This window comes from Balaenoptera musculus, chromosome 9 (assembly GCF_009873245.2).
Source record: "Balaenoptera musculus isolate JJ_BM4_2016_0621 chromosome 9, mBalMus1.pri.v3, whole genome shotgun sequence".
In the NCBI taxonomy this organism is placed as follows: domain Eukaryota; kingdom Metazoa; phylum Chordata; class Mammalia; order Artiodactyla; family Balaenopteridae; genus Balaenoptera; species Balaenoptera musculus.
This window is the reverse complement of record NC_045793.1, coordinates 44,961,015-44,988,824: the sequence shown is the minus strand read 5'-3', so window position 1 is coordinate 44,988,824 and position 27,810 is coordinate 44,961,015. Positions and strand designations below refer to the sequence as shown.

The following is a 27,810-nucleotide window of genomic DNA, read 5'->3' as shown; positions in this document are numbered from 1 at the left end:
GCCATTAAACATAGAATAGTTCTTCCACTAGTAGCAGATGCTCTTTACTCATGGTTGACATAATTTTTTGGTTTCCAAACCTAGGTCTCAGTCCTATCCTTGCAAAAAACCAAGTTGAACTTTATGTCTTCTGTTTACCAGAGAAAGAGATTAGTGTCTCTCTATACAAAGAAAAGTAATTATTAGCCATACAAGAAAAGTGTAGGTACTATATTCCATTCAAGGTTGATAAGCCACTGGAGTGAAAAAGAATTGCCTTTTAATAATGAAAACAATCCCTGATCTTTCACAGAAAAGATATCTATGGAGAGTATAAAAGCAATCAGATAATAAACCTATTGAAAATCAGTTTTAGGATCATCAAGAGGTTTGCTATGCTTGGCTTCTTCACATGGTCATAGTTTGTGCGAGAACTTTAACCTTATTTGATGCAGTAGATGCATGTGTTTGTCTAGCTTATTGATATAGTATGAAGGAAAGGGTCTCTTGGATGGGCCAAATTGCTTTTTGTTTTATTGATTATTTTATGAAATTGGGATTGCCTTTCTTTTTTAAATAGTTAACCAACTTAAAATTGCAACTCTTGGAAAAACAAGAATTATGTTTGGTGAAATTTGACCCTTCATTTTTTTTTTTAAAGATTTTTTTGATGTGGACCATTTTTAAAGTCTTTATTGAATTTGTTACAATATTGCTTCTGGTTTATGTTTTGGTTTTTCGGCTGCGAGGCATGTGGGATCTTAGCTCCCCAACCAGGGATCGAACCTGCACCCCCCTGCATTGGAAGGCGAGAAGTCTTAACCTCTGGACCACCTGGGAAGTCCCGACCCTTCATTTTTTCTTTTTTTTTTTTAACATCTTTATTGGAGTATAATTGCTTTACAATGTTGTGTTAGTTTCTGCTGTATAACAAAGTGAATCAGCTATATGTATACATATATCCCCATATCCTCTCCCTCTTGCGTCTGCCTCCCACCCATTCTATCCCACCCCTCTAGGTGCTGACCCTTCATTTTTAATAACTGAAAATTTCTCATACATTGATGTATTTATGGTATGTTTTGCTAAAAAGGCTCTATGTTAATAGTCATTTGTTATATGACAGAAAAGAGCATACTTAATATTACTTGCAGTTCCTAATTTTTTTAACACTAAAGGTGCTTTTTTTGACATTTAGCATTTCTGCTTACATGAGCCACTATATCTGTGAAGTGTTTTGGACTTAAAGAAACTTTGAAAACAGAGGCATTGACTAAAATTCAAAAATTTTAGCTCCCCAAACACCACCCACTGGTTACTTAAATTTTATATTGAATCCATACAATGTTTATAATGCAAATACATTCAAAATTTTCATATTTTGATAAGAATAACATTTATAATTCTCAGAATGCACATATATTCCAGCCATGCCAAGATAACACTTGTGTTCAAACAACAGTAGCTGGTCTGACGTTTAAAAGAAACACTTGCTAGCTGAAGGAAGTTCCTCTTGAGGCACGAACTGGAAACCTTGTTGAGTATGCTAAGTGATTCCATCTGACCTGCAGAAAACCACTGTGGGTTACATTTTCACTTTGCACATATGTCACTGACAAAGCCAACTGGCTGGAGTAAGATTTTTGAAATGGACATTTCTGGCTGAGCTTGGAAGACTGCATTTTTAAATGTGAAACATAAAAAACGCACTATTCACTGGTTGCACATTAAAAGCAAATGGCCAGAGGAAACAAGATGAACTATAAAAAGCTCATAGGATAAAAACATTAAACTTTGTGTACAATTTTAATTTATTCTATTTGTAGTAGGTTTAAAAATAATTATCCTTAATATAATAAGCCAACGTCCCTAAAAAAGCAAAATGATTTACAATCAACCTTATATTACAGAGAAGGATACATTGAATAGCTTAATAAAGAAAAGATTTTGGCATTGTTCCTTTTATAAATGTTTATTTGCAACTGTATATAGATTTCATACTTTTTGAGTGAAGACTTGGAAAATCGATGTGAATCAATGTACTTTTGTCCTTTGAGGAAATGCAGTCTGGGATGGAAAAAACTCTAAACTTGAAGCAAAAATTTCTGAGTTCGAGTCCTTGTTTTGCCATTGATTCACTGTCCATATAAAACATACTCTTTTAGCCTTGGGTTTCCCTCAAAATATGGTTATGTGTTTACCTCATCCTGTCATTGTCAGTAATGAACTGTTACTTAGAAGTGGCTTAAGCTCCTGGTAAGAAAGCCATTTTTGTAAATTCAGGGTATTGTTTTTACAGTGTGCACTAACTGAACTGGTACAGCCAGAGCTTATGAACCACATGTGGCATTGAGAGATTGTTGAGTATTCAGAAGTAGTTACCCAAGCCATTTTAGTTAGCTGGGTTTTACCATAGGCTTCTTTTGTGAAGCTCTTTGCTAGATACTGTTAGAGTTATAAGATAAATAAATGCTAGTGTCTTAGCCCTAAGAAATAAAGGAAACCAATGTAAGAAACCAACATGAGTTACATGCTGAATTGTGCCGGGTACTTTGCTGGTTATTGACAGACCTCATGTAATAACCTATATCAGTTGAAGACTTCACAACAGCTTTTATTCAGTGCTTACTATGTGCCAGGCATTTTGCTGGAGTTGCATAACTGTAGTTTATTTTACAGATGAGGAAACTAAGCTTTAAAGAATTTCCTTAAGAGCATATAGTGCTAAGTCGCAGGGTGCACATTTCATGCGTGCTTTGCTTCACAGTTGGGGGCAACATATTTTCAAATGAAAAGAGTTTGAGAGTTAGGTATCATGACATAGGTAAAAAAAGGGCATATTTCCATGTTGAGGGATGATCAGAGTGGATGCCACTGATACTTTTTGACTTACCCACCCCTCTTTTGCCAAATGGGAGAAGTTCTCTGGTGTTGGGATGTTCGGGATATTCCTGATTGACCTACACTTGGAATTTGCTTTGATGTTCGCCTGGGTCCTGTTGTTAGACTGAGTCTTCACTATCACAGTGATTCCTATTAAATATAAAACTACTTTTTACACAATTGTGTCCATAAACATAAAGACTAGATTTAAGGAGTTTTGAGCACCATCATGTTTATGAAATGTGAAGATAATTGGTTCTCAGGCAGGCACACTGTGATTTAATAGTAAAGAAATGAGTTCTATGTGATACCTTCTTTTATACATATATTACTTGCAATATTGTAAGTTATCCAAATCATCTGTTTACCAGTTTACGTTTAATCTTACAGCAACTCGTACTAAACAAATGCCAATGCCCTTCTTAATTCTGAAATTAGCATGGAGTAACAACAATAAAATGAAATACTCTAAGATCACCTTTGAAATGCAAGTTATAAAATTTCACTTTTCTAAGGCTAAGGGAGAGAAATCATGTTTTATGGTTTTGATTTAGACTAAGAAATTTGTTTTACAACTACAAAATTAAAGTCATGTACCTTTTCTAAAGTGTAAGAAAAATCTAAAGCCTCTTTTATAAGTTTAGCAGTGCTTTTTGCACATGCAATTTCTCCTGTCCTGGTGGCAGTTACCAAATGATGGCTTTTCAGCATCAGAGCCTACTTGGAGCCCCACCCCTGCTGGTGTCACTTTCTCTGTTAAGCCTTTCTTGTCTGGCCTGCTGGTTTGGTTATTTCTCCATTTCTATTTCTACAGAATTTGTTTATACCTTACCTTTAATTATTGCAGGTACTAAGTTGTGGTATAATGATTTGTTTTAGTATTTCTTGACCCCAGTGTTTGTTTCTTGAGATTAGGACTATATTTTATTCATATTTTTAATCTCTAGTACGTAGCCCAGTCTCAGACATACAGCAAGTAATTAACATCTGGATTGAATGAATATGATAATTATATTTTGATTAAAAAAATATGTATAAGATTGAAATCACCAAGTACAGTGAACTCCATGCAAAAAGTATTTATTTTAAAACATTTCAGTTTGAAATTAAAATGTGTTCTTTGGTTATTTCATTTTAACAAGAAGAAAAAAAAAAATTAGGGGAAGCTGCTTTCTACTGTGGATGTTATGTACTTGATTAAATAATTCCCTTGCTTTTAAATTACCCACTTTGTTGTTACAGAAAAATTGTAGAGCACTGGAATTTTGGAATAAATCTAGAGTGCTTCAGGCAATTCATGTAGCTGAAGATAAAGGTTTTGTACTGTTCAGATACTAGAGTAATTTTTAATTGCTTATAACCTCTTAACTTTTTTTTTTTAATTTTTATTTATTTATTTATTATTTTTGGCTGTGTTTGGTCTTCGTTTCTGTGCGAGGGCTTTCTCTAGTTGTGGCAAGTGGGGGCCACTCTTCATCGCGGTGTGCGGGCCTCTCACTGTCGCGGCCTCTCTTGTTGCGGAGCACAGGCTCCAGACGCGCAGGCTCAGTAGTTGTGGCTCACAGGTCTAGTTGCTCCGCAGCATGTGGGATCTTCCCAGACCGGGGCTTGAACCCGTGTCCCCTGCATTGGCAGGCAGATTCTCAACCACTGTGCCACCAGGGAAGCCCCCCTCTTAACATTTTTTAAACAACCTTACAAACCTTGCCAGAGTTGCTGTTCTTCATAGAGGTATGTGGCAAGTTTGAATTTGGAAATGAATTTGTGTTTGAATTTTAAATAAGGAAATTATTTTGAAAAGGGAATCATGTTTGCATTTGAGGAACTTGGAGGTGATGAAAATAAAAACAACTATATATCTATTATCTATGTATTCATATATATATATATTTAAAAGAAGTATTCTTGGTTAAAGATTAAATACACTATAGGAATTTTAACCTTAAGAGGAAAATATTGCAATATATATAGAATGAAATTGGGCAGTCTTTGTAAATGAAAGGAAGCCAGTGTGTAATTAGTGATAGCAGACACTATATGAATTTGAATATAATTTTAGCCTCTTAGTCTGTGTAGCATGAACTCTATTGAAAATTGAAACTTTTTCTTATTTCTTATTGTGTGTGTGTGTGTGTCTGTGTGCACGCGTTTCTGTCTAAGGAGTCAAAGACTTATGCACATGTCTATTTGTTTACAGGAATAATAGAGATTATATGGAGTTCTGCTCCTTAAATTTTTTTTTCTCTCTTTTATAACCAAGGCATCAAATTGGTTTGTGGTTGAGTTTTGAAAAAGTCTAGGCTACCATAATGGTGGAATTGGGTGACATCTTTATTATCACATGAACTGGAGGATCAGGATCATTGGCCTTGATTTCTATGCTGTTCTGTAGGTCCTGCTAACAAGGAGTTCTAATGACATTGAAAATGGAGGAATAAGATGCTTCATCATCATCTCTACCATCATTGCCTTAATTTGGGCTTTCTCTGTTTCTCATCTACATTGCTGGAAGAGCCTCCCTGCTGCTCTGTATGCCTCTTATCTTGCTCCCTAGGCTGCCTGTTTCTTTCTTCCTTCCATTCTTCATTCTGCTGCTTTAGAGTAATCTCTCAAAGCACAAATCTTATCATGTCTTTGACCTGCTTAAAATTCCTCATGGTTCCCATCACCTGTGAGAATAACAAGGCTTATATAAGTCTCTGGCCTGCTTAACTCTATCATCTGATCTTACTTCAGACCCCAGCTTGAAACAATACTTTCTCATGCTTCTGCCTGTACAGTAAAATTTACTTTCCCTCAGTTTTTCATTTAGCCAACTCCTACTCTTTCAAAATTCAATTCAGGCTCACTTTTTTGGTGGGAGGACTTTGAAACCAATTACACCTACCTCTTGTCTCATCCCCCAGTCCTAGGTATGCCTTTTATGTGAAACTATAAGACCCTTTGTGTGCTTCTATCATGACACCACGATGTCTTATAATTTTTTATTTGTCTGTTTCTTTCACTAGACTATGAGTTTCTTGAGATCAAGAACTTCTTTTATCTTTTCATCTGTGATGCCTGACAGAACTTCTATTCATTTAGAGTCCTAAAAACTCAAAGGAATGTTTAGTATTTATTATATTTGAGTCTATTTTGCAAATAGCTACTGGTCCAAAGGCTAGTGCCACTTTGTAGTAAAACAAGTAGTACCAATTGTCAATTTGATTTTCTAACCTCTTTATATTTGGTAAATAATTGCTCTTATCTGTTAACATAGGTTTAAGGTTGACTGAGGCATATTTAAAATTAATTTTTCCTCCTTTCTTGATGTTTCCTTAAATGGGTCTTCATGTATGTAAATGTGGTGAGTGTGGTATTTACTTTTGAACAGGAGTTTTGTGATTCTTCACATTTATATTTTAAAAATTCTAATGTGAGACGTTTATTATTTATGATAAAAACTACATTTAGTGGGCATGTTTTATGAGTGATTCTGCTAAATTCTTTGTATACAGTATCTTATTTAATTGTCGAAACAATCTTGTCAAGTCAGTGTGATTAAACTTCATCATACAGATGAGGAAACTAATGCTTATAAAATAAAATTTCCTGCCTCAGTTTACACAGCTATTAAGTGATAAGCTATTAAGAGCTGAGGTTTGGACCTGGGTGGATCTGACCTGTAGACTGAGTTCTTAACTATTTTGTCTCCCTGTTGCATTTATGACTGTGATTGAAAATAATAATTTGAAAGCCATAAGTTCATTTCAAGTTTTTAAAAACCTTCTTACAGTGCACATTTTCAGTTAGGATTAACTTGAGAGTACAGTGGCAAAATAATGTGTTAAAATGCCAAGTTTTACTGGCTTTTTATTCCATTAAAATATATTAATAGGTTAAAATTAGATTCTCCTTCTCTTCTCTCTCCTCTCCCCTCCCTCTTCTCTCCTTCCTCCCTCCCTCCCTACTCTCTCCCTCTTTCTCTCTCTCCTCTGTAACTTATTTGTTGAATAGATTGAATTGTTTGTCCTATTAATTCCCATAGTCTAGTTTTTGCTTGTTGCATGCCCATGGTGTCTTTTTTTTTTTTTTTTTAATAAATTTATTTGTTTTTATTTTTTTTGGCTGTATTGGGTCTTCGTTGCTGTGCGCCGGCCTTCTCATTCTCTAGTTGAGGTGAGCTGGGGCTACTCTTCGTTGTGGTGTGAGGGCTTCTCATTGCTGTGGTTTCTCTTGTTGCGGAGCACGGGCTCTAGGCGCGCGGGCTTCAGTAGTTGTGGCACATGAGCTCTAGAGCGCAGGCTCAGTAGTTGTGGCACACGGGCTTAGTTGCTTCGTGTCACGTGGGATCTTTCTGGGCCAGGGATAGAGCCTGTGTCTCCTGCATTGGCAGGCAGATTCTTAACCACTGCACCACCCGGGAAGCCCCCCATGGTGTCTTATAGATGTGTTCCTCTGTCCTTCAAATTTGTAAATTTGTAGTTAGATCTAGAAGCTTTATCAGATTCAGGTTTGATTTTTTGGCAAGACAGCTTCACAGCTGGTGTTGTGTACTTCTTCTATAAGTAGGTACATGATGCCAGGTTGTCTGTCTTTGTGTTGTCAATAGCCATTGATGATCATTGCTTAGATCATTATTTTATTAGAGATTCAAAATTGTTATATTCTGATTTTGTCATTTCTTTATTATGTAAATACATCTAAAAGAATAGATTTTTAATAAATTATAAACTATTTGGTTACCCAGGGATACATTTCATATAGGAAAGGCAGGATGAATGCTTGGTTCTCTTTTGTTTTTCTAAATACAGAGTTGGTTCCGTAGAACCCTCCAAAGATGACAAATTAGTTGTTATTTTTGTTATTTGCGTATTATTATGAACTCATGGATTTACATATTTGGTGCATTTTAATTTACTGAAGTTGTTATTTTTATTAATACTAAAAATAATACCATACCATTTTTGGCCAAGGGAACCTTTACAAGTTGGTGCTTCCGAGCCCTTTTGACAGAGCTCCAGTAGTCCCTGTCAGCATTCTTGCTTTCTGTTATGAGATATTCCAGCCACATCTTGTATATTTCCCCTTCCAGAACTGGAATAAGTCATTTTTTTTAAAGGAGCATATTTCTTTTTCTTGGTGGGAAATGACATTTGAAGATCACAATCTGGGTGCTAATGGTGCTGATTGCTCCTGGTTAGTTATTGCTTCTGGTTTGTTTTGGTGGATAGAGCTAGGAAATATATAAAAATAATTTTTAAAGATAAAATATATTATAGGTTCATGTTGGTACTTCCAGTTCATATTCAGAATTACAGGATTTACTTATCCTCATTCATCTTATATACATACACGTGCATGTGTTCTGGAACAATTTTGGGAACACTGCCATAGTCACTGGTTCTCAGACGTTTTTTCTTTCCCAGGATAACCAAAGCTGCAACACACTTTCTTTTGGCTTTGTGGCAATGATTTTCATTCTCAAGGGAAAAAAGAGATGGAGAACCTATAGGTTCTCATTGGTGAGTGTCAGTGCAGTTTGAAAAACTATCTTTACACTCATTCCTTTGAGAATTCATACCCCAGAAGAGGAAAATTTGTCCTGGGAATTCTCCTCAATATTCTGTAATAACTAAATGGAAAAAGAACTTGAAAAAGAACAGATACATGTATATGTATAACTGAATCACTTTGCTGTACACCTGAAACTAATACAACTTTGTTCATCAGCTATACTCCAATATAAAATAAAAGTTAAAAAAAGAAATTTAACCAATAATTAATAATCTTACAAAACAAGAAGAAAGAGATTTTTTTCAGGAGAATTTTGGATATTAGCCTGGGAGATCATTTTTTTTCTTTGTTTTTTAAAAATTTTTATTGGAGTATAGTTTATTTACAATGTTGTGTTAGTTTCAGGTGTACAGCAAGTGAGTCAGTTATACATATACATATACCCACTCTTTTTTAGATTCTTTTCCCATATAGGTCATTATAGAGTATTGAGTAAAGTTTCCTGTGCTATACAGTAGGTCCTTATTAGTTATCTATCTTATATAGTAGTGTGTATATGTCAATCCATGGGAGATCATTTTTAATGAATTTTTAACTGTTAGATGGTGTCAGCTTTAGGGTTTAAACAAATACACAGATCTGCTTTGTTAGACATTCTTGTGCGTTATAGGTATATCTTGTAGGTCTTTGATTTTTTTAAAATTATTTTCATTTTTTTAAAAGTCTTTATTGAGTTTGTTACGATATTGCTTCTGTTTTATGTTTTGGTTTTTTGGCTGCGAGGTATGTGGGATCTTAGCTTCCCAACCAGGGATCGAACCTGCACCCCGGATTGGAAGGTGAAGTCTTAACCACTGGACCGCCAGGGAAGACCCCTTGTAGGTCTTTTATTGATAAGTACTGCAAGATTAGAGAAATCTCTTCTCACTTCTAATATTATGCAGAACAAAGAAGAGGGTGTAAGAGCCATACAAAATATGTCTTTATATTATCAAGAGTGAATGAATACTCAAAAAGTTAAAACAATTAAACATAGACTTACTGTATGATCCAGCAATTCCACTGCTGGGTGTACACCCAAAAGAAGTGAAAGCAAGGACTCAAGCAAATATTTGTATACCCACGTTCATAGTAGCATTATTTACAATAGCCTCCAGAAGGTGGAAGCAATCCAAGTGTCCAATGACACTTGAATGGATAAACAAAATGTGTTATATACACATAATAGAGTATTATTCAGTCATAGAAAAGAATGAGGTACTGATATATGCTACAACATGGATGAATTTGAGAGGCATTATGCTGAGTGAAATAAGGTAATCACAAAAAGACAAATACTCTGTGATTCCTCTTATATGAGGTTCCTAGAGTAGTGAGATTCTTAGGAACAGAAAACAGAATGGTGATTGCCAGGAGCTGGGAGAGGAGGGGGTGGGGAGTTAGTGTTTAATGGATACAAAGTTTCAGTTGGGAAAGGTGAAAAAGTTCTACAGATGGATGGTGGTGATGACTGTGTAACAATGTGGATGTATTTAATGTCCCAGAACTGTACATTTAAAAATAGTTAAAATGGTAAATTTTGCATTATATATATTTTACCGCAATTAAAAAAAACACATACAGCATCAAAAAAAAAAAAAAAGCAGGATGAAATAAATATCAAAAAGCTGTGATAAGAGTGTTAGTACAGTATGTAGTTTGTTTCGAGTCCTTAAAGCCTTCAATCTTTATTTAGTTGAGACAATTAAAAATAAAACAAATATTAATTTGAAATAAAAATCTTATTAGCTGGATTTGATTATCTTTATCCAAATTCAGAAACTTTTCATTTCCTTTATTCTAGAAGATACACTCACAAAGCAAAGAGGAAGAACTTTTGTGTATCTTTAAGTCTCTTATTTCAAGGTTATACTTGATTTTGGGTCAGGGGTATGCTGAGGGCGGTGAGGACAGAGAATTAAAATTGAGAATGAAAGAAAAGTTAGGCTTTATTTTTTAAACTGCTTTAAAGAAGTAAGTAGTTTAGATGCTTGGAAAGTTGGAATTAGTGTGTCCTTCAAAAGAAACAGGAATAACTTTTTGAATTAAAATTATTTGTCTTTAGGATTTTGACTTGTAACTTAAACATAAAAGATTTATATTTTGTACATCAGAGTTTCTTACCCTTGGCACTGCTGAGTTTGGTCTGGATAATCCTTTGTTGTGGAGGCTGCCCTGTGCTATTGTAGGATGTTTAGCAGCAATCCTGCACTCTACCCATTAGATACCAGTAGCACCCTCCACCAACCCGTGTGACAACCACTCGGGGGACAGAATCACCCCCACTGCTCTCATTATAGGATTAATATTAACAAAAATTAAGGACTATATTTTAGGTATAACTTACACATCTCTTTTCTTCTCTTATTACAACAGTTAGATCTGAATCAGAATTTAATATATGTATGTCCCTTTTGAACGAACCATGAAAAGTCATAAATTCATAGATTAGCCCTTTGGTACTATACATTTTTCTTTGGAGGGAGTTACCAATACCAAGCTTTCTGATTTATAATTCATACTCAAATGTTTTAATTATTGCTTTAGAATTACTTCTGTTTTAAATTATGAAGGCCACATATAATTTGCACAAAATTTGGAAAAATACAGAACATTATTAAGAAGAAAATTTAAATTACCTTTAATCTTAAAATTTAAATATAAACAGAAATACATGAACTTGTAAATCAAGTATTGATGAAAATGCAGTGTGATTTTGGTGAACATTTAGAGACACTAGATTAAAATAGAATCCTCCCTTTTTGGGGTAAAAATGGCAAACAATGACTGTAAACAATTCTTGATTTTTTTAAGAAATAAAGGTGCTAGAGCTCACCAGTATTTTCACTTAGCTTAATTTTGACTGAATTGTATAAATAATTGTGGTAGCATTTATGAGGATATCTTTGAGATTACAAAAGTTTTGTTTATGAATGAATTATCCATTTGAGAGATTAATATTAATTTCCTCATACGTGTGTAAAGTACCTACTTATATAACACTCTAAACCTTTCAACTGTTCATATATAATATATAGCCTGGGTGTATATGTTTATAAATGTGTGTGTATATATCTTTATATATTTGTATCTGTTTCTAATTTTATAAACAATAAAATCTAGGTTTGAACAGAAGCCATAGTCTTTGCTATATAATTGAAAAAACATGTGTTTCCATGTAGGCAAACCTAAGGAAAGTAGTAACTCTCAAACAATTCATCTGTTTAGAAAATGCTTTCAGGACGTTACATGTTAAATCCATAATTCTATTACAGTTATTGAATTTTGTAACGAGAAACATTTGTTCATTGACTTAAACTTTTAACAGAGTTTAACAATTAGAAATTTTCCAGAATGATGCATGCTGTGTATATTGGAGAAATAGAGGAGATTGAGAAATGAGACATTGTCTGGAAAGCTGAAATAATCTTCTTTTATTATCAGATTATAATATGAATCATATTATGGCATTGATAGTTTAGGTGGCTATTGATGATGCTGAAATGTTAATTTTTTGTTTGTATTATTTTCCTTTAGAATGTACCATAGCAATTTTGACTGGTTTCAAGTAGTTAGTAAAATGTTACCAAGTTGCAAATATATTTTTATAAATTACAAATAATCTGTTCAGAATGTTATTTACTTTATCTAGGAGAGGAGGAGTTTTCATTCTTAACTTTTTGCTTTCTCATTTTGGAGTCATTAGAGATTTATTGACTAACGGCTTATTTTGATATTAAAGCATATGAACTTTCTATAAGGAGGAACAGCATTGTGTTTCATACATTAATTTATGTTTTTGTTAGACCAACCCTTTTTTTTAAAATGAAAGCTACTGGTATTGTATAACTGACATCCCAAAATATGAAGTCAGTAAAAAACTATGAAAATATCTTAGATGGAGAGTGTGTTTGATTTAAGAGGGAAAAAACAAGACAACTGCAGATGTTGTTTCTTTTTCTTGTGTTAAAGAGATCTCCTAATAAAGGCTACTAACTTTGAAATCTCTATTGTCTTTCCAAAGGCTAAGAAAAACATTTTTTTGATTGCAAGATTTGGTTATGTGTCTGGTACTGTGCCAGGTTCCTTCACACGTTTCCATTTAGTTCTTGAAACAAGCTGCAAAGTAGATATTATTCCCATTCTACAGATGAGGAAATTGACAAGAGTCAGAATTCTGTACAGTTATATATATTTGTACATATTTATAGGTATATTATGTGTGTGTATGTACATATACTTATATATACATACATACACACATATATATTAAAAGATTTGAAAATTTCAAGGTTTAAATATCATAATGGCAATCTCAGGGGAAGAGAGAAAAATTAAGTTTTCGGGAAATACTGATGTTTTTCAACATTCATTGTATCATCGGATGAATTTTTTTGAATGGACAATAATAGAAGTCATGGTTTTATTATGCAATCTCATTTTTCTCCTCCTTGACTTCGTCATTGCTGATATATTTTGGTTTTGAATTTGACATGTGACAAGTATATTTTAATATTTTGTTAGAGTAATGCTATCAAGTAAGGGATTTTATCTGTTATCTCAGATCATGGATCCAAAGAAGAGTATGTTTTACTTTTTTGGGAAATGAGAATTTTGCATTTGACAGCATTGGATAGTTTAAGTGGCATCACTTATTTTTCTGCATGAGAATATATTTTTCTATTCTTTCCTCTTTCTTCCTTTAAGACAGGATTCAGATCTGAGGTATTTTGAAAATCCACTTGAGGTAGGTCATGAAGGACTTGACTTTTTCTTCAGCAGGAGGTGGCAATCTTAGCACATTTACTTCTAATTAAAACCAGAGCCCAGTGTTTCACTAGGGAATTTATTATTACTTTTAAGCAATGAGTATTTTGAACTTGGGAGTGGAGTTTTCTCTTATAAACCTTAAAATTCATTTGAGCCTCAGGATTTAAAAAACTGTTGACTGCCCATTGTGCATTAAAAAGGTTAAAAGTCATCATTTTAATAGTTAGTTTCTCTTTCATTATAATGCTTGTTTTATGGGTTTTATAAAGGTGCATTAAAATGCAGCAACTTCTGTTGGAATGATGTTAAATTAAGGTCTTGGCTTCACTGGCAACTTTTTTGTCCTTTATAAAATTGATTAGACTTTTAAAGCTACACACATGACTGAAGATGGAAATGTTTGTGCACTGGCATATATTATATAAAGTAACTGAGGTGTGTACATATACAGGAAGTGAAGTAGAAAAGTGGAGGTGCTTACCCGGGCAATTCAGATTCTTTACCAAATTTACCTGAAATACTTGGCTATTTTCTCTTATTATACAAACAGTTTCTTTTATTTTTCACTTTACTTTGTGTGACTAGAAACGGTATTAACAATTATTTATTCACGAACTTTAGATATATAGCTTTTTTTGTGTGCGTAATGAAACTGTTTTAAGGAATATTTTTCCTTATTACTCTACTACTATGTTAATTGTTTACAGATTAGAGAATATAGTTAAATGAATAAAAAAAATTATACAGTGGGTTACTGTTAAATTTTATGACTAATTGTGATTATTGACTTTTATATATTCATTTATATACACATATATGTTTTATTTATTTATTTTAAATATTTACTTATTTATTTGGCTGCACCGGGTCTTAGTTGTGGCACACGGGATCTTTTTAGTTGCGGCATGCGGGAACTCTTTGTTGCAACATGCGTGATCTAGTTCCCCAACTAGGGATGGAACCCAGGCCCCCCCTGCACTGGGAGCACGAAGCCTTAGCCACTGGACCACTAGGGAAGTTCCTATATACACACATATTCTTTAAACCAGGGGTCCCCAACCCCTGTTCGGAACCTGTTAGGAACCGGGCCGCACAGCAGGAGGTGAGCAGTGGGCTAGCGAGCAAAGCTTCATCTGCTGCTCCCCATCGCTCCCCATCACTCTCATTACTGCCTGAACCATCCCCTGCATCGCTTGCATTACCAACCTGAATGATTCCACCCCCCCTTCCCACCCCTGGCCGTGGAAAAATTGTCTTCCACGAAACTGGCCCCTGGTGCCAGAAAGGTTGGGGACTGCTGCTTTCAACAAAATGGGTAATACTGTTCATTCCTGGCCATTTTGCCTTATAAATGGTGACTGTCTTTCCATGTCAATGAATATAAATCTACATTTTTAATGGCATAGAATTTGTGTTTTATGCATACATATAAGTTGACTGTTGAACAACATGGGTTTGAACTACAGGGGTCCACTTATACTTGGATTTTTTTCAGTGAATACATACTATAGTACTACACGATTCTTGGCTGGTTGAATCTACTCATGTGGAACCATGGATATGGAGGATTGATTGTAAAGTTATGCTCAGAGTTTAGACTGTGTGGTGGGTCGGTACCCCAACCCCTGTTGTGTCCAAAGGTCAACTGTACATCATAATTAATTTCTGTTGGTATATACACTATCTAATGCTTTTAATATTTTTCTTTTTATAAATCATTGAATGTATTTGTAATTCTTTATATATTTATTAAAAACAAATATATCCTTATACTTTAAAAAAAGAATAAAAACTGAAAGCCCCTTTTTTATTTCCTTGCTGCCTATGAAATTTTACTCCTCTCTCAAGGTAAACAGTTTGGTGAACAACATTGCACTTGCATACATTATTCAATGCATTTATAAACATATTTGGTTTTGTTTTATTTTGTTTTATGTCAATGGGATCACTCTCTATATGTTCATCTATAACTTGCTCATTTCATTTACATGGATATCTTTCCATGTCCAAATGTATAGGCTTACCTCGTTCTTGTATGGGCCTCATAGAATTCTTTTTCGTTTTAAACTTATTTATTTATTTATTTATTTTTGGCTGCATTGGGTCTTTGTTGCTGCTCACGGGCTTTCTCTGGTTGTGGCGAGCGGGGACTATTCTTTGTTGCGGTGCATGGGCTTCTCATTGAGGTGGCTTCAATTGTTGTGGAGCACGGGCTCTAGGCGTGTGGGCTTCAGTAGTTGTGGCACGTGGGCTCAATAGTTGTGGCTCGCGGGCTCTAGAGCACAGGCTCAGTAGTTGTGGTGTACAGGCTTAGTTGCTCTGTGGCATGTGGGATCTTCCCTGACCAGGGCTCAAACCCATGTCCCCTGTATTGGGAGGCGGATTCTTAACCACTGTGCCACCAGGGAAGTCCCCATAGAATTCTATATATGGGTATTTCATAATTTATTTAACCATGGAGATTGCTTCCAAAATTTACTATTGTGGACAACCTCTTTTTGCATTGGCTCACTCTGCTTTGATATATAGGCTCAGAGTAAAGCTCACAGGTGACTAGTCCATTGGACTGACTGTGACATGTACTTTATTATTTACATTTTATTACACTCAGGAGTATAGTTGTATTTGTTGATCTTATGATGGAGAATAGAGGCAGTTGGCTAAACATTCTAGAAAATTTGCAGAGTTTGATCAAATAAGTTGAGCACAGGAGTTTCCTCACTTCTGGTACTACAGTTATCTAGTACATTCTTTAACAGTCATTTTAATTAACCTTCTCACTGAAAGCCCATTTGAGTAATGGAAGAGTTCCAGAAAGCTACTGAAGAAAAACCATAGCTATTAGCAGGAATGAAAAACCAAGATTCAGTCAGACAAATATTTTTTGAATGCTTATTATTCCTTCCATAAGGATCTTTCCACATGGCTGGAGAGATGAGAGTAACATACATCAATCTGACAATGATACTGAACAACAGAAGTCATCGTGTAATATTTTCTTCTGATTAATTTTGAACCCAGTCTGGGAGCTGGTGGACTTGAACCACAGGTATTCTACTCTTGATGGCCTTTAAGGTCTTTATCATCTTCTAGAGAAATAATGTTGTTATCACTTGTTTCTGACTTTTGTTGGCTTTTTACCATGTGAAAATAAATTGATAAAGATTCCAAATGTATCAGGGCTTTCTAGGTAGGCTACTCAGCAATTAGTGTTTTTTCAAACTCTTATCCTGGCGAAGATCAAGATCAGTAGGAGTCTGGCATTTTCATGGCTCATATGATATTTTATAGTCAGTAGAAACAGGGCTTCTCTAGAAGTTGCATCAGTTAGTATATGATGAGGTGAATGCATATTCTCTCTGTTTTCTCCTCGCTTTTCTTCCCTTCTCCCTCATCCTTAAGAATAAAGAGATATTTCATGTACAGAGGGCATTGTTTTATTTCATGAAATAAGAATAGCCTGCTTAAGGATAGATGCTTTTTGTCTACTTCTGGATGGAAGGAAGACTATAAATCAGCAATTTTAAAATTTAGGTCATCATTTTTCCAAAAGCGTTTTAACGTATTTGCCTTCTTGCCAAGGTTCAATTTATATGTTTGGTAATGGATTTTTAAAAATGTTTGCTTGAACTTTGATCTTTATACCTGTGGAAGAGCCAATCATTGGTGGGGCCTGAGCTTCAGGAATGGTGGGAAGTTTGATTGATACCTGCCTCCTCCATTAAAAAAATTTTTTTTAAGTAACATGTTAATTTTGGAAACTTTGGATGAGGTTTATATGAGAAGGGAAATAAAATACTCTCTACTCAACACTAAGAACTAACTAATCATTATGACTATTCTAGTATATTTATTTCGACTTTTTATTTTGAGTTTTTATGCCATAAAACCAGATTCATATTGTATTTTTTTTTTTTTAAATTAATTTATTTTATTTATTTTTGGCTGTGTTGGGTTTTCGTTGCTGCACACGGTCTTTCTCTAGTTGTGGCAAGCGGGGGCTACTCTTCGTTGTGGTGCACAGGCTTCTCATTGTGGTGGCTTCTCTTGTTGCGGAGCTCGGGCTCTAGGCACATGGGCTTCAGTAGTTGTGGCACTTGGGCTCGGTAGTTGTGGCTCACAGGCTCTAGAACACAGGCTCAGTAGTTGTGGTGCACGGGCTTCGTTGCTCTGCGGCATGTGGGATCTTCCCGGACCAGGGCTCGAACCCGTGTCCCCTGCATTGGCAGGGGGATTCTTAACCACTGCGCCACCAGGGAAGCCCAGATTCATATTGTATTTACTCTTTCTTTTTTAAGGAACATTTATTTATTTATTTACTTATTCATTTTTTTTTGGCTGCGTTGGGTCTCCGTTGCTGCATGTGGGCTTGCTCTAGTTGCGGTGAGCGGGGCCTACTCTTCGTTGTGGTGTGCGGGCTTCTCATTGCGGTGGCTTCTCGTTGTGGAGCAAGAGCTCTAGGCACGTGGGCTTCAGTAGTTGTGGCACGTGGGCTCAGTAGTTGTGGCTCGCAGGCTCTAGAGCTCAGGCTCAGTAGTTGTGGCACATGGGCTTAGTTGCTCCACAACATGTGGGATCTTCCTGGACCAGGGATTGAACCCGTGTCCCCTGTGTTGGCAGGAGGATTCTTAACCACTGTGCCAGCAGTGAAGTCCCTGTATTTACTCTTTTAAGGTCTATTTCTCACTTAACAATATCACAAATATTTACCAAATCAACAAATATTCTACTGCAATGTAATTCTAAATGATTATAGAGAATTCTATGATTTACCACTGTTAAATTTTGCTTTTAAAATATTTTGCTTTAAAAAATACTATGGTCATCCTAAACCTTGTATGGAACCAGAGAAGACCCCAAGTAGTCAAAGCAATCTTGAGAAAAAAAGATCAAAGCTGGAGAAATCATACTTCCTGAATTCAAACTGTATTAGAAACGTATAGTAATCGAAACAATATGGTATTGACATAAAAATAGGTATATAAATCAATGGAACAGAATAGAGAGCTCAGAAATTAATTTATGACAAAGGAACCAAGAATACAGAATGAGGAAAGGATAGTCTCTTCAATAATGGTGCTGGAAAAACTGGATTGCCACATACAAAAGAATGAAACTGGACCCCTATCTTATACCATACACAAAAATCAACTCCAAATGGATGAAAGACTTAAATGTAAGACCTGAAACCATAAAACCCCTAGAAGAAAACATGGAGGGTAATCTTCTTGACATTGATCATGGCAATGATGTTTTGGATTTGGCACCAAAAGCAAAGGCAACAAAGAAAAAATAAACAAGTGCCATATAACACTGTATGAGTTTAAGGTATACAGCATAAATGATCTGACTTACATATACTGTAAAATGATTACCACAGTAAGTTTAGTTAACATCCGTCATATGATACAAAAAAAAGAAAAAAGAAAAAAAAATATTTTTCCTTGTGATGAGAACTCTTAGGATCTACTCTCCTAACAATTTTCAAGTATTATATCAATAAAACTGGAAAGAATAAAAAGGAGAACATTTTTTAGCACCACAAAAAATCAAAAGAGAAATAGAAGTGCTAGAAATTTTATACCCATAGAAAAGTTGCCTGATGATCAAAATTGAGTAGCAAGGAGTAGCTAGCATACATTTTTATTACTGAGAAAATGATGACCATTCAGATTTGTTATTTCTATCACATTTTTGGATAAATTCTTTGGAAAGAAAAGTGGGTGGGGCCAAAGGGGGACCTTTCATTTGCCTGTATCATTGTAATTATTATAACAAAAATGTATCCATGAGATTAGTTGCAAATTTTAAAATAAATAATCACTGCCTGAAAAACCCCCCAAACCCCCCAAAAACCAGGTGGGATTACATCAAACTAAAAAGCTTCTGTACAGCAAGGGAAACCATCAACATAATGAAAAGGTGACCCGTGGAATGGGAGAAAATATTTGCAAATCATATATCTGATAAAGAATTAATATCCAAAATATATAAAGGACTCATACAACTCAATAGAAAAACCCCCAAACAATCCAATTTAAAAATGGGCAGAGGAACTGAATAGACATTTTCTCGAAGAAGATATCCAGATGGCCAACAGGTACATGAAAATGTGCTCAATAATACTAATTATCAGGAAAATGCAAATCCAAACCACAATGAGATACTGTCTAACACCTGTTAGAATGGCTATCATGAAAAAAGACAAGAGATAACAAGTGTTAGTGAGGATGTGGAGAAAGGAGAACCCTTATTCATTGTTGATAGGAATGTAAATTGGTGCAGCTACTATGGAAAACAGTATGGAGGTTCCTCAAAAAATTAAAAATAGAACTACCATATGATCCAGCAATTCCACTTGTGGTTATATATCCAAAGGAAATGAAAACAGGAGTTTGAAGAGATATCTATACTCCCATGTTCACTGCAGCATTATTCACAATAGCCAAGATATGGAACAACCTAAGCATCCATCAATAGATGAATGGATAAAGAAGAAGTGGTAGATACATATAATGGAATATTATTCAGCTATGAGAAGGAAGGAAATCCTGCTATTTGTGACATCATGGATGGATGTTGAGGGCATTATGCTAAGTGAAATAAGCTAGACAGAGAAAGACAAAATGCTGCATTCACTTATGGGGAATCTAAAAAAAAAGTTAAACTCATAGAAACAGACAGTAGAAATTCTAACAGACATGCAGAGGTTCAAATACTGGTAATTATGACCACTGTATTTTTAAATTTTTCTTATTTTAATTTAGCTTTGTTGAGGTATAATTGACATATAAAATTGTAAGATATTTAAAGTACATCGTGGTGATTTGATATAGGTACACATGGTTTAAGGATTCTCCCCATTTCGAGTGGCATGATATATTTAAAGTGATGAAAGGGAAGAACCTACAACCAAGATTACTCTACCTTGCAAGGATCTCATTCAGATTCGACAGAGAAATCAAAAGCTTTACAGACAAACAAAAGCTAAGAGAATTCAGCACTACCAAACCAGCTCTATAACAAATGCTAAAGGAACTTCTCTAAGTGGCAAACACAAGAGAAGAAAAGGACCTACAAAAACAAACCCATAAAAATTAAGAAAATGGTCATAGGAACATACATATCGATAATTACCTTAAACGTGAATGGATTAAATGCTCCAACCAAAAGACACAGGCTCGCTGAATGGATACAAAAACAAGACCCATATATATGCTGTCTACAAGAGACCCACTTCAGACCTAGGGACACATACAGACTGAAAGTGAGGGGATGGAAAAAGATATTCCATGCAAATGGAAATCAAAAGAAAGCTGGAGTAGCAATATTCATATCAGATAAAATAGACTTTAAAATAAAGAATGTTACAAGAGGCAAGGAAGGACACCACATAATGATCAAGGGATCAATCCAAGAAGAAGATATAACAATTATAAATATATATGCACCCAACATAGGAGCATCTCAATACATAAGGCAACTGCTAACAGCTATAAAAGAGGAAATTGACAGTAACACAATAATAATGGCGGATTTTAACACCTCACTTACACCAATGGACAGATCACCCAAAATGAAAATAAATAAGGAAACAGAAGCTTTAAATGACACAATAGACCAGATAGACTTAATTGATATTTATAGGACATTCCATCCAAAAACAGCAGATTACACTTTCTTCTCAAGTGCACACAGAACATTCTCCAGGATAGATCACATCTTGGGTCACAAATCAAGCCTCAGTAAATTTAAGAAAATTGAAATCATATCAAGCATCTTTTCTGACCACAACGCTATGAGATTAGAAATGAATTACAGGGAAAAAAACATACCAAACACAAACATATGGAGGCTGAACAATACGTTACTAAATAACCAAGAGATCACTTAAGAAATCAAAGAGAAAATCAAAAAATACCTAGAGACAAATGACAATGAAAACACGATGATCCAAAACCTATGGGATGCACCAAAAGCAGTTATAAAAGGGAAGTTTATAGCTTACAAGCCTACCTCAAGAAACAAGAAAAATCTCAAATAAACAATCTAACCTTACACTTAAAGGAACTAGAGAAAGAAGAACAAACAAAACCCAAAGTTAGCAGAAGGAAAGAAATCATAAAGATCAGAGCAGAAATAAATGAAATAGAAACAAAGAAAACAATAGCAAAGATCAATAAAACTAAAAGCTGGTTCTTTGAGAAGATGAACAAAATTGATAAGCCATTAGCCAGACTCATCAAGAAAAAGAGGGAGAGGACTCAAATCAATAAAATCAGAAATGAAAAAGGAGAAGTTACAACAGACACTGCAGAAATACAAAGCATCCTAAGAGGCTACTACAAGCAACTTTATGCCAATAAAATGGACAACCTGGAAGAAATGGACAAATTCTTAGAAAGGTATAACCTTCCAAGACTGAACCAGGAAGAGACAGAAAATATGAACAGACCAATCACAAGTAATGAAATTGAAACTGTGATTAAAAATCTTCCAACAAACAAAAGTCCAGGACCAGATGGCTTCGCAGGTGAATTCTATCAAACATTTAGAGAAGAGCTAACACACATCCTTCTCAAACTCTTCCAAAAAACTGCAGAGGAAGGAACACTCCCAAACTCATTCTATGAGGCTACCATCACTCTGATACCAACACCAGACAAAGATACTACAAAAAAGAAAATTACAGACCAATATCACTGATGAATATAGATGCAAAAATCCTCAACAAAATACTAGCAAACAGAATCTAACAACACATTAAAAGGATCATACACCATGATCAAGTGGGATTTATCCCAGGGATGCAAGGATTCTTCAATATATGCAAATCAATCAATGTGGTACACCATATTAACAAACTGAAGAATAAAAACCGTATGATCATCTTCATAGATGCAGAAAAAGCTTTTGATAAAATTCAACACCCATTTATGATAAAAACTCTCCAGAAAGTGGGCATAGAGGGAACCTACCTCAACGTAATAAAGGCCATATCTGACAAACCCACAGCAAACATCATTCTCAATGGTGAGAAACTGAAAGCATTTCCTCTAAGATCAGGAACAAGACAAGGATGTCCACTCTTGCCACTATTATTCAACATAGTTTTGGAAGTCCTAGCCACGGCAATCAGAGAAGAAAAAGAAATAAAAGGAATCCAAATTGGAAAAGAAGAGGTAAAACTGTCACTGTTTGCAGATGACATGATACTATACATAGAGAATCCTAAAGATGCCACCAGAAAACTAGAGCTAATCAATGAATTTGGTAAAGTAGCAGGATACAAAATTAATGCACAGAAATCTCTTGCATTCCTATACACTAATGATGAAAAATCTGAAAGAGAAATGAAGGAAACACTCCCATTTACCATTGCAACAAAAAGAATAAAATACCTAGGGAGACAAAAGACCTGTATGCAGAAATCTATAAGACACTGATGAAAGAAATTAAAGATGATACCAACAGATGGAGAGATATACCATGTTCTTGGATTGGAAGAATGAATATTGTGAAAATGACTATACTACCCAAAGCAATCTACAGATTCAATGCAATCCGTATCAAATTATCAATGGTATTTTTTACGGAACTAGAACAAAAAATCTTAAAATTTGTATGGAGACACAAAAGACCCCAAATAGCCAAAGCAGTCTTGAGGGATAAAAACAGAACTGGAGGAATCAGACTCCCTGACTTCAGACTATACTACAAAGCTACAGTACTCAAGACAATATGGTACTGGCACAAAAACAGAAATATAGATCAATGGAACAGGATAGAAAGCCCAGAGATAAACCCACTCACCTATGGTCCACTAATCTATGACAAAGGAGGCAAGGATATACAATGGAGAAAAGACAGTCTCTTCAATAAGTGGTGCTGGGAACACTGGACAGTTACATGTATAAGAATGAAATCAGAACACTCCCTAACACCATACATGAAAATAAACTCAAAATGTATTCAAGACCTAAATATAAGACTGGACACTATCAAACTCTTAGAGGAAAACATAGGAAGAACACTCTTTGACATAAATCACAGCAAGATCTTTTTTGATCCACCTCCTCGAGTAATGGAAATAAAAACAAAAATAAACAAATGGGACCTAATGAAACTTAAAAGCTTTTGCACAGCAAAGGAAACTACAAACAAGACGAAAAGACAACCCTCAGAATGGGAGAAAATATTTGCAAACGAATCAACAGACAGAGGATTAATCTCCAAAATATATAAACAGCTCATGCAGCTCAATATTAAAAAAACAAACAACCCAATCCAAAAATGGGCAGAAGACCTAAATAGACATTTCACCAAAGAAGACATACAGATGGTCAAGAAGCACATGAAAAGCTGCTCAACATCACTAATTATTAGAGAACTGCAAATCAAAACTACAATGAGGTATCAGCTCACACCAGTTAGAATGGGCATCATCAGAAAATCTACAAACAACAAATGCTGGAGAGGGAGTGGAGGAAAGGGAACCCTCTTGTACTGTTGGTGGGAATGTAAATTGATACAGCCACTATGGAGAACAGTATGGAGGTTCCTTAAAAAACTAAAAATAGATTTACCATATGACCCAGCAATCCCACTACTGGGCATATACCCAGAGAAAACCATAATTCAAAAAGACACGTGCACCCCAATATTCATTGCAGCACTAATTACAATAACCAGGTCATGGAAGGAACCTAAATGCCCATTGACAGACGAATGGATAAAGAAGATGTGGCACATGTACACAATGGAATATTGCTTAGCCATAAAAAGGAACGAAATTGGGTCATTTGTAGAGACATGGATGGATCTAGAGACTGTCATACAGAGTGAAGTAAGTCTGAAAGAGAAAGACAAATATCGTACATTAACGCATATATGTGGAACCTAGAAAAATGGTACAGATGAACCGGTTTGCAGGGCAGAAGTAGAGACACAGATGTAGAGAACAAACGTATGGACACCAAGGGGGGAAAGTGGCAGGGGGGTGGTGGTGGTGTGATGAATTGGGAGTTTGGGATTGACATATATACACTAATATGTATAAAATGGATAACTAATAAGAACCTACTGTATAAAAAAATAAAATAAAATTCAAAAATTCAGAAAAATAAGCATTCCCCCCCATTTCAAACACATCCATCAACTCACATATTTATCTCTTTTTTTTTGGTGAGGACATCTAAGTTCTACTCTCTTAACAACTTTTAATTTTACAATACAGTGCTATCAACTACATGTTTTACCTTAGATTCTCAGGCCTTATTCATTTCATAGTTGAAAATTTGTACCCATTTACCAACCTCTCCCTATTTCCTCTATCCCCAGCCCCTAGCAGTTACTTTTCTACTAGAATCCTAGGACTTTTTTTTTTCTTCTAAAATTCTAAACTGTGGGGATCATGGTGATGGTTTACCAGGGCTCCCTGACCTATGCAGGCCTCTGCTATGGGGGTGATGGCCAGTCCTGGTGTCTGAGTGATTCCCTGGGCCCAGCAAAAGGACCACATTTCCCGAGCCCTGAAGACAAGTGCTAACATCCCAAAATATGGCCTTATTTTCCACTCTACCTTCATTAGTTGAGCAGCTGCTAAGAACAAAGGCTGCATCTCCTGATACCTGGCAAATAGAACAAGTTGTGGAGCAGCTGTCCTTCTGTGAGACTGGAGAGATTCCACAAAAGAATCTGGATGTCATGAAGGAGGTAATGGTTCAGAGGAAGCGGCTGCTGAGATTACTAGGAAGCTGGAGAAACAGGAGAAGTAACGCTTGAAGAAGGAAAAGAAATGGCTGGCTGCAATTTCCCTGGCATCTTCAGAAAACAGCAGTAGTACTCCAGAGGGGTGTTGAGGAGATAAGTGAAAGACCCAAAAAGAAGCAAAAGCAAAAGCCCTAGGAGGCTCCTCAGGAGGATGGAATAGAAGACCCATCCGTCTCCTTCTCCAAACCCAAGAAAAAGAAATCTTTTTCCAAGGAGGAGCTGGTTAGTAGTGATCTTGAAGAGACAGCTGGCAGTGGAAGTCTTCACAACAGGAAGAAATCTTTGCCCGAAGAGGAACCAGTTAGTGACCCTGAAGAGTCAGGAAACAAAGAGTGTCCCCACGAAAAAGAGGAAATTCTCTTCCAAGGAGGAGCCACTCATCAGTGGACCTGAAGAGGCCGCTGCCAGCAAGAGCAGCAGGTCCAAGAAAAAGAAAAAGCTCCGAAAGCTGTCCCAGGAGAATTAGAATGGACATTTCCCTAGTGGGGCATAGCTTGCAGAGATATTTCTCAATCCATCCCCTATAGTCCAATAAAAATAAAAACATTTTCAGAAAAAAAATCCTAAGACTAGGTACTGAGACAAAAAGCTTTTGATACACATTATAAATTGTTTTATGTCAGGGAGATGGGCCAAATATACCCTTTTCTCAGCTATGTGTAATATCTGTGCCAACATCATGTATTATCATTTTTTAAAAAGTTCAAAATCTCCACTTAATGGGCAAAAGTGATATGTTAAATTTTCATAATTTAAAATAGTAGCAAAAAAATATTTATTGGACACTTGCCAGGTGCTACCACCTAAGACTGTGCTAAGGATTTAACCTTAACTTTCTCATTTAATTCTCAAAGCAACCCTGAAAATCAGGTCATTATTTTCATTTCAGACACAAGAAGATTTAGGCTTGGCAAGATTAAGTAATTTGCCCCAGGTTGTGTCCTGTGAATGATTATTTTAACCTTGTTCATTTACTTAATGGGACAAATACTTTAATTTTTTATGATGTTAAACGTTTTGATCTTTTTTGTTGTGGCTTCTGATCTTTGTATCATTCTAATGAAGACCTTTCCTATACTACGATTCTAAAATATTTTCATATGTTTTCTTAACTTTTCTGGAATTTATTTTTAGGTATCGTATATAGTAGGGCTCTAATTTAATTTTTTTCCCAAGTGTATACCCTGTTGTCCAAGAACCATTTATGAATATTCTTTTTATAATTTGAAATGCTAATTTTCTTATATGCTAAATTCCCGTATAATCTGTAATTTGCTCTTAGACTCTATTCCTTTCCCTTGATTTATTTGTCCATAAGTAGTGTATCTATAAAGAATGCCAATACTGTATTTAAAAAATTTAATGTATAGTATGTTTTGATATGTGGGAGGAGTAATCATTCTTTATTGGTCTTGTTTTTAAATATTTATAGGTTATTCTTGCTTTTTTTTTTCACTTTCCTTTCAGGTTTGAAAAATAGTTTATTGAGTTCCATGAAAAAATCATGCTGGAATTTTGTCTGGCATTGCATCAAATGCAATGCAGATTATTTTAGTGCATAACTGACATGTTTATATATTAATGTTTATATATTAATTCTTCCCATCCAGGAATATAATATGTCTTACTATTTATTTAGCTGTTCTTTTATGTCTTTTAGTAAAAATTTTACTTTTTATCTATATTAGTTGTTTATTTGTTGGTTATATCTTCCTTGCCTCTTTCCTTCCTTCTTTCCTTTCACTTATGTGCCAAGCACGGTGGTAAACAATATGGTGATAAGTATAGAGGTCTATGGCCTCATTAAGTTTGGAGAGGGAAATACACAGTCAGTAGATAATCATAGAAATAGATATAAAATCACAAGTGCTATGAAGGAAAAGATGCCATGATAACGAGGGTATATTTTAGGTGTATATTGCCTAATTTGGCCTTCCTAAGGAAGTTAAGATCTGAAAGTTGAGTTAGAGTCAGTGTGTTAGGAACTTAATTGCTTTGGTTGCTATTGTGAATGGAATCTTTGTAATAACATTAAATTTTTTTTTTTGGAGGGAATGGGAGGAAGTCTGGGAATATAATGTTATGTTGATAGTTATTTTTCTTGCTACACAAAAGATAATATTCTGCTCTATTCTGGCTTTCACTGGTGTTAAGAGGTCAACTTTTAGTCTAGCTGTTATTCTTTTGCTAGTTAATCTGTCTTTTCTCTATTGCTTTTAAGAAATTCTCTTTGGCTTTGGTGTTCTGCAGTTTCTCTGTCGGGTATCTAAGGGAGGATTTATTTTTACTTATCCTATTTGGAATTTATTTGGCTTAAACCTGGTCTTAGGATTAGTGCCTTTCAACAATTCTGGAAAATCTTCAGCTATTATTTCTTTGAATATTGCCTCTTTCATATTCTCTCCATTATCTCTTAATGAAAATCCAATTAGATACATGTTAGACCATCTTATGCTATTGTTCAAGTCTCTTAACTGCACTTGTATTTTCTGTCTCTATTTTTCTTACTAATGCATTCTAGATTATTTCTTAGATGTATTTTCCTGTTTCCTAAATCACTGCTATTCGGAGAGTAATTTCTTTTGAAACTACTCTTGGAGTTTTATTAACTTTGTTAAGTCTAGTTATTATATTTATTATTTCTCAAAGTTTATTTGGTCCTTTTAAAAATCTGCTTGGTGATTGATAAAATCTTTTATTCATATTTTTAATACCTGTTTTTATTTCCTTAAACATAAAATGTAGTACTTTTATTCTGTTGATTATTTCAGTAAATGAAGTCTTTGCATTTCCGATTGTGCTATTATTTTTGCTGTCTCTTGCTTATATTGCCTCCAATTCCTTGTATATTGTGATTTTTGCCTGTGAGGT

The 27,810-nt window shown here is 35.0% G+C and overlaps 1 protein-coding gene and 1 non-coding gene across 12 annotated transcripts in view; both read left to right on the top strand.

Moving 5' to 3' along the window:
* BBS9 (Bardet-Biedl syndrome 9) overlaps window positions 1-27,810 on the top strand; it is a 461,337-nt gene that overhangs the window by 59,576 nt on the left and 373,951 nt on the right. The window lies entirely within an intron of this gene.
* On the top strand, window positions 24,577-24,662 carry LOC118901372. Its single transcript, XR_005021348.1, has one exon. It is a non-coding gene; the product is annotated as a small nucleolar RNA SNORD86 (small nucleolar RNA).